This window comes from Ursus arctos, unplaced genomic scaffold (assembly GCF_023065955.2).
Source record: "Ursus arctos isolate Adak ecotype North America unplaced genomic scaffold, UrsArc2.0 scaffold_17, whole genome shotgun sequence".
NCBI classification, from domain to species: Eukaryota; Metazoa; Chordata; class Mammalia; order Carnivora; family Ursidae; genus Ursus; species Ursus arctos.
Genome location: NW_026622841.1, coordinates 48,586,666 through 48,599,035, shown reverse-complemented (window position 1 = coordinate 48,599,035; position 12,370 = coordinate 48,586,666). Strand labels below are relative to the sequence as shown.

At 38.8% G+C, this 12,370-nt stretch overlaps 1 protein-coding gene across 3 annotated transcripts in view; it reads right to left on the bottom strand.

Moving 5' to 3' along the window:
* ADCYAP1 (adenylate cyclase activating polypeptide 1) overlaps positions 1 to 12,370 on the bottom strand; it is a 59,140-nt gene that overhangs the window by 35,598 nt on the left and 11,172 nt on the right. For all 3 annotated transcript variants that reach the window (XM_026496055.4, XM_057313222.1, XM_057313223.1), the window contains exon 2: positions 1,845 to 1,879. The gene's annotated coding sequence lies outside the window, so the exon portion shown is untranslated. The remainder of the gene's footprint in view (positions 1 to 1,844; positions 1,880 to 12,370) is intronic.

Here is a 12,370-nt window from a genome sequence, read left to right as displayed (position 1 = left end):
TATAGCAACATCTGTAACATGGGAAATAGCTCTGTTTCCTTAATTACCCAAAGTACCATTATCATAAGACAGAACCTTATTAGAGGTTTTGAAAAACTGAGCAGCATCATGAATAACCATGTTTCTAGTTTCTGTAAACTTGATGCTTTAATATCTGCCCTCTGTGCTTATGTTGGACATGCCTTATTCTGGACAACCCAGTAATATGTTTAAGTCACCTTGAGTTGGCCTCCTGACTGATTGATTCATCGCCCCTGCCTCCTAAAGAGGAGTTCTTCTCAGTCTGCATTTCCAATACAAACCAAGCAATCCAGAGTCCACACCCCCAACCTCCTCCTTACTCTGGGCCACTATCCAACTGCCCTAATCACCCCAAACAACTCAGACACCCTTATGCCCTGAGGTCTGCTGAAATTATTCAAACTAGCCAATTCCAAGCCTGCTTACTCTGCCTCCACTGTTCCTTTATGAAGAAACCACAATAAACTCTAGCCCACATTTCTTCCCCTTCCCTCTGCCTCATGACAACACTGGTGCTTCCTCATGTGCCCCCCCCCCATAGCATAGCATACCCACTCCTCTTGGTGATCCTTTGGATTTACTATAAATTGTCTATTAATACACTATAGTGTAGAACAAATCACAACAGGCACAGAACAGGAGTCAACTTACAATTAATTACTAGATATCACTGATCCTCAGCCATCTCTACAGAGAATTTCTTAGCAGTGATATTGTCATGGGACTCCTCTCCCTACTGAGGCTATTACTCCCTGTGGTTTCTTCTCTTTACATCCTTCAGTTCCCCACTCCCTCCTATTCAGATGGCAGAAGAATTGATGTTATTTTACTGTTATTTTGCTAGGCAGAACACTTTTTTTCATTCTTCACTCATCTAAGATTTCCATGACCAAAAGATCTACTAAGAGTTTTCCTAAAGAAAAGAGCTGTCTGCCTTTAAGATAAAAGCTGCTATTCCCTATAATATAGATATGCAGCAACAATTTAATCTTTTTTTTAAAGATTTTATTAATTTATTTGACAGAGAGAGACACAGCAAGAGAGGGAACACCAGCAGGGGAAGTGGGAGAGAGAGAAGCAGGCTTCCTGCTGAGCAGGGAGCCCAGTGCAGGGCTCCATCCCAGGACCCTGGGATCACGACCTGAGCCAAAGGCAGATGCTTAATGACTGAACCACCCAGGCAGCCCCAATTTAATCTTTGAAAGCAAATTTTTTCCTGTTAATTATGTATCTAGTAAATACTAAAGCAATCTATGCTTTAGTATCCAGAGAGGATCCCAGGCACACTATCAATTTGAAATATTAACTAACAGTTTAAAATTTATTATATACACATTATTCAAGTATGTACCTGGTAACCAAAATTAATATACAAGAATTTCTGTGTATCAACAATAAGCAGTAGAAAATAAAATGCAAACTATTCCATTAAAAGTAACCACAAAAATTGTAAAATACCTAAGAATAGTCTTAACAAAAAAATGCAGAGGAGCTATCCTAGTAAGTTCCAAAATCCACTGAGGGCATAAATATGTAAACTAAAATAATAGGAGCCATAACATTTTAATGGGAAGTCTAAATATTATAACAGCATCGATTTTGCCAGAATTAATGTATAAATTCAATATGATACAAAATAAAATTCCAAAAGCATTTGCAATTAGAGGTTTAAAAACAAACCAAATCATTTTCAGATTTGGGAGAAAAAACAAGCATGCAGGACTATCTAGGGAAAAAAATTTAGGATGAATAATAATGAAGAAAAATATACATTATGATATATTTAAAGGTATTACAAAACTATATTTCAAAAAGATACTTACACGCAAGTGTTCACAGAAGCATTATTCACAATAGCCTAAAGGAGAAAACAGCCCAAATATACATCAGCAGACGGATGGATTTTAAAGTGCAGTATATACACATAACAATATTATTCAGTTGTAAAAGGAATGAAATTTTGATACATGCTACAATATAGATGAACCATGAAAACATTCTGCTAAGTGAAATAAGCCAGACACAGAACGACAAATATTGTATGATTGCACTTATATTAGGTACCTAGAATAGGCGAGTGCATAGAGGTGGAAAGTAGAATAGAGGTTGGCAGGGGCTGGAAGGAGGGAAACAAGGAATTATTGTTTAATGAGTACAAAGCTTCTATTTGAGATGTTGGAAAAGTTCTGAAAATGGATAATGATATAGTTCATTGTTAATGTAGTTAACACCACTGAATTGTATGCTTACATGATTAAAATGGTAAATTTTATGTTATGTACATTTTGCATAACATAAAATAGCAATTAAAAATAGCAAAAAAAAAATTAATCTGAACAATGTAATATTGGTGCCTTCCCTGCAGACAGACTGATGCCCAATATGAAAAGCCCAAGAAACAAATCTAAGTATTTCTTTGAATTATTTTGGAACAAAGATTATATTTCTAATACATGCCATATTCCAAAACAGGTTCCAGGCAGATATAAATCTTTCAAAATAAAGCACTAGAACAAAAATGTAGACTAATTATGTGAATTTAGAGCATGGAGATTTTCCCTTCCTATAACAGTAGATGGAGTAATCACAAAGGAAGAAATACATAAAGTTGATTATATCGAAATGTTGTAATTTTGTAAGTCAAAAAACATCATTATCATAATCAAAATGTAAATCATAAACTGGGAAAATGTCCTTTCTATGTAAAGAGACTTTACCAAAAAAATAAGACAGACACTTCAGTAGAAAATTGGCCAAAGGATATAGACAGGCAATTTCCAAAACAAGAAAAGCAACAGGTCAATGATATATGGAAAAGTATTCAATGGTAAAAAATATTCACTGGCATTACTTAGTGAATTATGACAGAAAATCAGTGGAGAGACAGATACCCTCATGCTCTACTGATGGGAACATAAATCAATTCAACTTTTGAAAAAAGAACCATTTGGCAGACTATATCAAAAGCCTTTCATACAGCAATTCCACTTCTAGAAACCTATTGCTAGGAAATTAATGATCAAGTGCACAAAGTAAACATCAAGAATGTTCATTTCAGCAAAGTTTATAAGAATGGAGAAATTCTAAAGTGTACCCAACAAAAGGAGATTAATTGAATTAATTAAATAGAGTAAATGGCACATTCTTACAATGGGATGCCATGCAGCCGTTAAAATTATTGTGAAGAGTTTATGAATTGAACTTAAAATGTTTGTGATAAATTGCTAAGAAGAAAAAGGGCCACAAAGATGTTTACAGAGTATGATTTCATTTTCATAGAAATAAATAAGTATATATGTATGCATATATTTGCAAGAAACGTATCTAAAAAGATATCAAAAGAGAAAAATAAAAGTGTATTACATAAACTTTATAATGACAACAGTGAATATAAAAAGGACAGCACTCATCTAAGTTTCCATTTTTGTCAAAACAAAATTTCGTTTTCCATATTCCCGTATTCCCTTTGATTTCTGCCTTACAAGCAAACAAAATTTGACAGTCATCATAACTACTGACAAAACCCTCCTTAGAATTCTACTGTGTCAGAAACAAGGAAAGACCACAAGAGAAATAGATGGAGGGATGGAGGGATGGATGGATGGACACATGGGTAGATACTCATAAATCAGCAAGGCACTTACTTTTTTAAAAAGATTTATGTATTTATTTTAGAGAGTGAGCATGAGCTGGGGGAGGGGTAGAGGGGAAGAATAGAGAGAATCTCAAGAGAATCTCCCCACCTAGCGTACAACCCAGTGCAGGGCTTGATCCCAGGACCCTGAGATCATGACCTGAGGCGAAATCAAGAGTCAGAGGTTCAGGGCACCTGGGTGGCACAGCGGTTAAGCGTCTGCCTTCGGCTCAGGGTGTGATCCTGGCGTTATGGGATCGAGCCCCACATCAGGCTCCTCTGCTATGAGCCTGCTTCTTCCTCTCCCACTCCCCCTGCCTGTGTTCCCTCTCTCACTGGCTGTCTCTATCTCTGTCAAATAAATAAATAAAATCTTTAAAAAAAAAAAAGAGTCAGAAGCTTAACCAACTGAGGCACCCACACACCCTGGCAACTTACTTTTTAAGATCACGGTTCATAATAAGGAAAAGTTACCATTACTGTCACAATCAATTTCTATGGAGTTTTACCAAGGTTCAGAAAGCGTGATTGGGAGAGAGCAATGCGAGCTATACCTTCCTGAGCACAATGTCACAAAGCAAGTCTTTTCTACAATTAAAAAAAAAAAAAAGTTGATGCAGCTATTGTTAAAACTATGCCAGAAAAATCACTAGAGGAAGCTGTATGAAAGCAAGACCATGAGGCTCCAGAGAAGTTACTCAAAGGGTGGCACCTTGTCCATCTGTTGTCATCCTACCAACTGGTCCAGCTTCTTCCCCAACTGGTTCTCCAAGAGGTTGGCACTTGGTTAGCAAAGCCACTGCAAAGACCACATTTATGGGAAATGGCTCTGCTCTGCTTTTGTATCACGATGTAGAGCAAAAGACTTGTCCTATCCTTCAGAGCCTTCATGGGGTAATTTTACACCCTTCGGTGTGATTATTTGGATGATGTCTGTCTCTGCAGCTAAACCGTAAGCAAGCTGAGCCTGGAATCCATCTGTGTTTGCACACCTCCATATCCCTGGCACAGTGCATGACGCAAATGGCCTCTCAACAGATACAGGTGAGTGAGGAGAAAGCCAGCAAACTAGATCTAGACTGCTATCCTTCATGTTTCTAGCCTTACTCTCTTCATCTAAAAATACAGATTTGCCCATGACAAAGGATTATTGTAAGGACCAAAATTAAATAAGATGTGTTCCATGGCTATCCCAGTAAATTCTTCATAAAAACAAATTCTCTTGTACTTTCTCTTCTTCTCCAAGTTACAGTTGGAGCTCCATGACCTATCAGATATGTAACTAAATATGATTGAGTCTTCCACCTGTAAAATAAGGGATTAGGTGCTCTTTAAAGTCATGTCCTCCCCTAACATTCTCTAATTCAATATAAACACCCCAAAAATTGTCCCTAGGAGATGGGCTCACAATACATTCTGGTGGCTACAATTGGATATGGCACTTAGAAGAAGCCCAAGGTGTGGAAATAATACAGAACACATTAATAAAGGATAATATCAAAATTCAAACATTTTACTTCAGGGTGGAAAGGAGAATTAGCTGTCAGAATATATGTATCTCAAACAAAGGACGGTCATTAAAATCAAATTACGCATCAACAATGAGCAGGGTTTTAGAAATGTAATATTTCAATTGCATCAAAACTGGCCTTGTAAAAAAAACCTTTTTCCTCCTCCATTCAGCTCAAAATCTGGCTTGTGTCATCCCGTGCACTGTGGCATTTGTTCATTGAACCATTGTCCCTCTCAAGGGATGGTTTTTCACCCCAACAAAAATAACTATGAATCACTGGTTCTAGGAATATTTTCTCCCTTGTTTTGCTCACAGTATGAATGACAGATTTCAGCCTATTTATTTCTTGTATAAGCAAAAGTTGCCATTAACCTGAAATGGTCTATACTGCAAATGCAAACTGTTGCTTCTTATTTTCAGATTTGGGGGAACTATGAAGTTCTCATTAGGAGTTCATAATTTTCCTCCCGAGAGAATATGAGTAATGAGGGCAGGGGGGAAGTTTCACAGCAAATAATATTTAAAGTTTTTCTCCAGATACAACTGTTTATGTGACTGGAAAACTATAAGAAAAATATTCCCTTAGTATTTATTTCTGTAGCTTTTCTATGGCATCTATAATCAAATGTTGGGAAAATTTTACATATATTTCCAGGTTTCATAAAGGAAAAAAGCATTTAACACAGACACACAGTGCGTTTTTCTGTTTCCCCTGTTAAAGGATCATTTTTTCTGTTAAACAACCCTGTGAAATTGAATCTAACTTGCAGTTTTTCCTTGTGAAGTTGCTACAGTAATAGTAATTTTCATCTCTATTGCTATGTTCTCTCCGAGAATCTTGTATTTTTCCACTTAGATCACATACCCACACATTCTTGTAATTGCTTGTCCAATTATCTGACTAGAAAAATGTAATCTCCTTGAGGACAGAGCACATTACTGGTTCTCTGAATATATGAATACATCACTTAAAAGAAAATTAATGAATAAGGTAATTCAAAGGGAATATATACACAACTCTGTAAAATACATCATATCCTTACAAGAAGATTATGTAATTCTTTATTGTCACACTTATGATCTAAAAATTCTAATATGAATTTAATTTGTTCAGCTTTATTGAGATTTTATTGATGTACAGTACATGGGGCACCTGGGTGGCTCAGTCGGTTAAACATTTGCCTTCGGCTCAGGTCATGATCCAGGGGTCTGGGATCAAGCCCCAACTCAGGCTCCCTGGTTCTCCCTCTGACCCTCCCCCCAAGGCTCTCTCTCTCTCTCTCTCAAATAAATAAATAAAATCTTTTTAAAAATTATATACAGTAGACCTAAGTTTAAGGGGAACAATGTGATAATTTGATATATGTATACATTACAAAATGATTACCATAACGAGGTTAGTTAACACCTCCATCCCTCACATAAGTGCCTGTGTATGTCCTGTGTGTGTGTGTGTGTTAATACTCCCTTAACAACTTCCGAGTATATAATACAATATTTTAAATTATAGCCGCCATGTTGTACATTAGATCCCCAGAATTTATTAACCTTATAACGGAAGTCTGTACCCTTTAAGCACCATCTCCCTCCACCCCCTCAGCCTGGCAACCACCATTCTCCTTTCTTTCTTCCGGTTTACCTTCTTTAGACTCCACATAGGGATGAGAATATACGTACAGTATTTGTCTTTGTCTGACTTTGTGACGTGATTTTAAATGTAGCAAATAGAAGGCCAGCGGTTTCTAATACATGGACGGCAAAGATGAAGCCTGAGATAATATTGTAATACACAGTTTCATCATTTCTCTAACTAAAATTTCAAAGTTTTCATTCTATAGCTTGGAATGCCAGGAATGAACATCACTTCTGACATTAAACAAGAGCATTATTCAAGAGTATTATTCGACAAGAGCGTTATTCACATTAAACAAGAGTCTTATACCATACTATAAATACTCATAACATTCAGACGCCTTTCCAGTAAATAGGAATAAAATTAAATGGCCTTCGGGAGCTTCTACACTTGGCAACTGCTTAAAATCGGATAATCACAGACTGTTAGAATTAGAAGGGACCTTCGTGGTGTCCAGTCCAAATCTCTCATATTGCAGCAGAGAACAGGCCCAGCGAGCAGGTGCCTCACCCAGCAACCTTCCAGCTCCTTTTTCAGGACCCAGGACAGAGCTCCTGCCACCTCAAGAGGCCAACTCCGCCCAGCAGTTCTTTACTTTCCCATTCAGCCATCCAAGTCCTCAGTCTCCGGGAATTTTTTTTTAAGATATTATAATTTATTTGACAGAGAGAGAGGACAAGCAGGGGGAGTGGCAGGCAGAGGGAGAGAGAGAAGCAGTCTTCTAGCTGAGCAGGGAGCCAGATGTGGGGCTCAATCCCAGGACCCTGAGATCATGACCCAAGCTGAAGGCAAACCCTTATCTGAGACGTCAGGCGTCCCAGTCCCAGGGAAATTTTAATCATCCATTGGAAAGCATAAATTAATGTAAAAAAATTACGTATAAATCTCAACAAATTTTGAATTTGCCGTTACGGTTCCTTTCCAATTAGAACAAAACAAAAAACCCATCACGGTCTTTAGACAGACAAACAATAGTTTGTTGACTCAACAAATCACAGCCTCTACAAAAGCTTAAAAGAATATCCAATTACCGGATGTATAACATATAAAGACCACCTTTGCATGGGCCAACCGTATTGCCCCTGAGCACAGATATCAGTGATCAGTTATCTCCGCACAAATATTCCCAGCCCTGAAATGTAGAGGGCAGACAGCATTCAGCTCCTATGGTGCAGCAGCACCACCTAGTGGCCATTTGAAGGACTCTTTCTCACTGCCCAAACTGCCTCACTTGGCCTTTGTAGGTAGCGATTTTAAGATACATCTGGACCAAGATATATACTCATGAAACTACTTCTACCTTATTTTTTTTTTTAGATTTTATTTATTTTACAGAGAGAGACAGCCAGCAAGAGAGGGAACACAAGCAGGGGGAATGGGAGAGGAAGAAGCAGGCTCCTAGCGGAGGAGACTGATGTGGGGCTGGATCCCAGAACGCTGGGATCACGCCCTGAGCCGAAGGCAGACGCTTAATGACTGAGCCACCCAGGCGCCCCAACTACTTCTACCTTATTACAGGAAATCCTCTGATTCACAGAGTACAATCCACCCAGCAAATAGGAGCCATCTATCATAAAGCCAATTGAGACCAGAAACAATTTATACTGGTGAGCAAGAACTTCAGCCTTCCTATCTTTCACTTTAAATACCGCAATTATTGAGGGGCGCCTGGGTGGCTCAGTCGTTAAGCACCTGCCTTGGGCTCTAGTCATGATCCCAGGGTCCTGGAATCGAGCCCCACATCAGGCTCCCCGCTCAGTGGGAAGCCTGCTTCTCCCTCTCCCACTCCCCCTGCTTGTGTTCCCCCTGCTTGTGTTCCCCCGCTTGTGTTCCCCTCTCTCCGTCAAATAAATAAAATCTTTACAAAATAAATAAATAAATTATTTAAATGGCACTGTTTTTCCCCCCAGCTGCTGCCTAAATGAGAGGAAGCAAAACTAGAAATGACAGAAGCAATTAGAAAGTGCACCATTTCACAGAAACTTTCAATATGACAGAAAAGAGAACATAAAAATGAAATGGAAACATACTACATTTATGTATTGACCAAAGTTAGTATCTTGAGCCAAGGAAGTGCTTGATTATTTCTGGATATAGTCAGGAAGGAGGGGAAAAAATCAGATTTTTTTTCCTGGGTTTACTTGGCTGTGAATGGCATGCTGACCTTGAACTTGAGAGCACTCGTTCTTGCTCTGTGTATTTACTTGGGCTCATGGTCTTTTAATGTAAGGCAAAATAACATTTTAAAAAAGCAAACATCCTCTCCCTTAAGGACTGATGGTTGAGGAATCAAGCCTGAAAGAGCCTTTGTTGGATGGTAGATCCCACATCCACAGCCAAACTTCTTTGCTTTACACACTTTATCTGCTGGGTAGTACACACATTTTATTCCACATAGAAGAACTTTGCCATTCTCTGAAGGGGTGACTTCCCCCCTGAGAAAGACCATAAGGTAACTTGTAAAGACCTTTTACTTGATTAATGTAAGAGCGAATTTGGTCATTTCTGACCAAAAAATAATAGAACTGCTTGAGTTAGTACCTTAAGGGGAGCTCATTAATAAGAAAGAAACCCAGTGAGTCCTGTCTGGGTTTAAGAAACAGAAACTGTGTTTCTGTTGTAGCAACACTACAACAATGGGAGGGCCTCCCGCTTTCTGTGTGTGTGTGATTCCTTCACCCAACTACCCACAATGAAGTGATTATGCCCAGATGCCTCATGCCAAAGTCACCTTGGGTTTTCAGAAACTGGAAGACAATAAAACCAGATCTGAATTCTACAAGAGGAGAAGGTCTGAGAAGGTCCCTTGTGCCTCCTGGAGCTAATTCTTTATTCCTGCATCTCACGAGGGAACACAGTGTTCCCTGTGAGCTCCGGGAGCCTTGTTCAGAGTGAGATTCCCCAAGCTCCTCGTCTTTATTCCACATAGGAAGTGGCAGGTCAGAAACAAAAAGCATTGCCTGAATTGAAAACGTCACTTAATAGTCAGCCATGGAAAGGTGAAAAGAAATCTGTAAGTTGTCAAGCGAAGAGGCTTCTAAGTGTGAACCACCAATTCTAGGAAACATTTCTACAGTTAAACAGAAGCAAAGAGAACCAAGTTAGAGGCAGGAAATGACTACCCAAAATATGAGAGCCAAAAAAATAAAAAATAAAAGGACGGGTTTGGTTTTTATCGTTGCGCCCCCCTCCCACTTGAGCAGATAGCTCTGACTGCTGAACAGTAACTTGTGCGCACACTGCCTGTACTCAGGAAGCCCGGCATCTTTCACGGTCGCGAATTGAGACATTTGCTGGAATTTCCTGCAGAAGACAGGGGAAAACAATTTGGAAAGTGAAATCTTTCTGAGAATTTCTCCAACCTAGTTTATGAAAAAAGAAGCCAGTTTAGAAGCAGAGGAAGTGCCTTTGATTAAAGAAATCACCAATTTTGGGAGAAAAATGAGAAAACAGCATCCATGTTATTATTTCCCAAGTATGCCCTCATACGACCATCCTAGGGGCTAATCATTCTTTTCTCGTTATCATTCTTTTTTCAATAAAGACAATTTGTAAGAATCTACATTTCTCTTCCAGGTGGAACTTATATAACTCTTTTTCATTCTACATTTTTAAAATGCTCCAGGAGGATTTTTATTTTTCCTTGGCTTTCCCTAGCGCCATAATGAAATGCCAGATTTCTTTTTGTGGGGCAGCCTTGCTAGGAAAGTCTTAATGAAAGATAAAAAGAGAAGGCTGAGAAGGGAAACCACCACGTGCCTGGCCTACAGCACATTCCACTTTTTATTCAAGTGCTGTGGCCCCCGTGCTTTGCTGTCACATCTCGCCATCTGTGTGCTTGTTATCGTGGGGAATGAAAAGCAAACCAGTGTCAAGCAGTGGAACCTTTAGATGTTAGAAGAATGGTGTGGGGTCTCTTTTATAGAAAAAGTCAATGATCTTGGTTGCTAAGGATACCTTTTCACAACAAATATGTAGAGAGACCTTGACAAATGGTTAGGGACACTGAATAGAATTTTACAATGAGGCTGCCTGTTTCTTATTGTTTTTCTTACACTTGAGTGTTGTTTTTAAAAATGGTATGACACTTTTAGATGGCATAACAAGCCCAGATTGCTAAAAAATAATTCCAGGAATCTAAGAAACCAATCTTAATAAAAACCAAATTCTGCAGCCTAACCTGCAAAACCAGAGTTACTACGTCCAGTGCTAGAACGTTCAGAATTTCTACATTGCTAAAAGTGAAGTACAAACGGGACTGGATTAACCAGACTGACGGTCTGAAAAGCTGAAATTCACTAAATATCCGCTAACTGTAGTTACACTGTCTCCTACCTATCACGGCCCAAGAGATAATTTCACACAAAATGAAAAGAAGAAAGGAGAGAGAAAATAATTATGATGCTACTTCTCTTTATATATAGAAGATGGACTTTATTTCTTGGACTATAAATTAAGAAATTAATCCCTGAAAAGCCTACAAGGTCAAAACAAAAGAATAATAAGTTACCACTGCTCCCGAGTACGCTACTGCTCTGAGAACATCTAAGTGAAACATAATGAGCATATGAAAAACAAATGAGAAATCAAGTAATGCATGAATCTCATGTATTAAATAGAAGATTCTTTTTTTTTTTTTAAGATTTTTGTTTATTTATTCGACAGAGAGAGAGACAGCCAGCGAGAGAGGGAACACAAGCAGGGGGAGTGGGAGAGGAAGAAGCAGGCTCATAGCAGAGGAGCCTGATGTGGGGCTCGATCCCAGAACGCCGGGATCACGCCCTGAGCCGAAGGCAGACGCTTAACTGCTGTGCCACCCAGGCGCCTCTAAATAGAAGATTCTTGAAGAAACACAGCATGTCACTGGTACAAAATAGAAAAAACAAGAGGTTCAGAGGAGGGAGCTTTAGAGAACTATCATCTTATCCCCATTTTCCCCCAGTTTTATTGAGATATAACTGGCATACAGCACAATGTAAGTTTAAGGTATACAGCATAAGGACTTGTATGTAGCATGAAATGTTTCCGGGGCGGCTGGGTGGCTCAGTTGCTCAAGCATCTGATGCTTGGTTTCAGCTCAGGTCATGATTTCAGGGTCGTGAGATGGAGCCCCAGTTGGGTGGGCTCCACACTCAGCAGGGAGGCTTCTTGGAGTTCTCACCCTCTCCTTCTCCTCCCCCCACTCACGCACACTCATGCTCTCTCTTTCTCTCTCTCCCTCAAATAAATAAATGAATGTTAAAAAAAAAAAGAAATAATGTTTACAATAAATTCAATTAACATTCATCATGTCACATAGATACAAAAGAAGAAAAAGAAAAAAATGTTTTGTCCCTTGGGATGAATTGATGGTATTACAAATACGTTGACCACTCCCTGTGCCTCAGGTTCATGAACCTCAAACACAAAAATCAGCAAATCTTTCTTCTTTTCACTCAGTTTCATATTTGAAATAATAATCATGGGGACTGTATGGGTAACTTTTGCCCAAGAATGCTTCCCCTAAAGAATATTGAAATTACTTTTCCCATTAAAAATTCTATGAATGATGATTTCTCTTCTTTCTTCA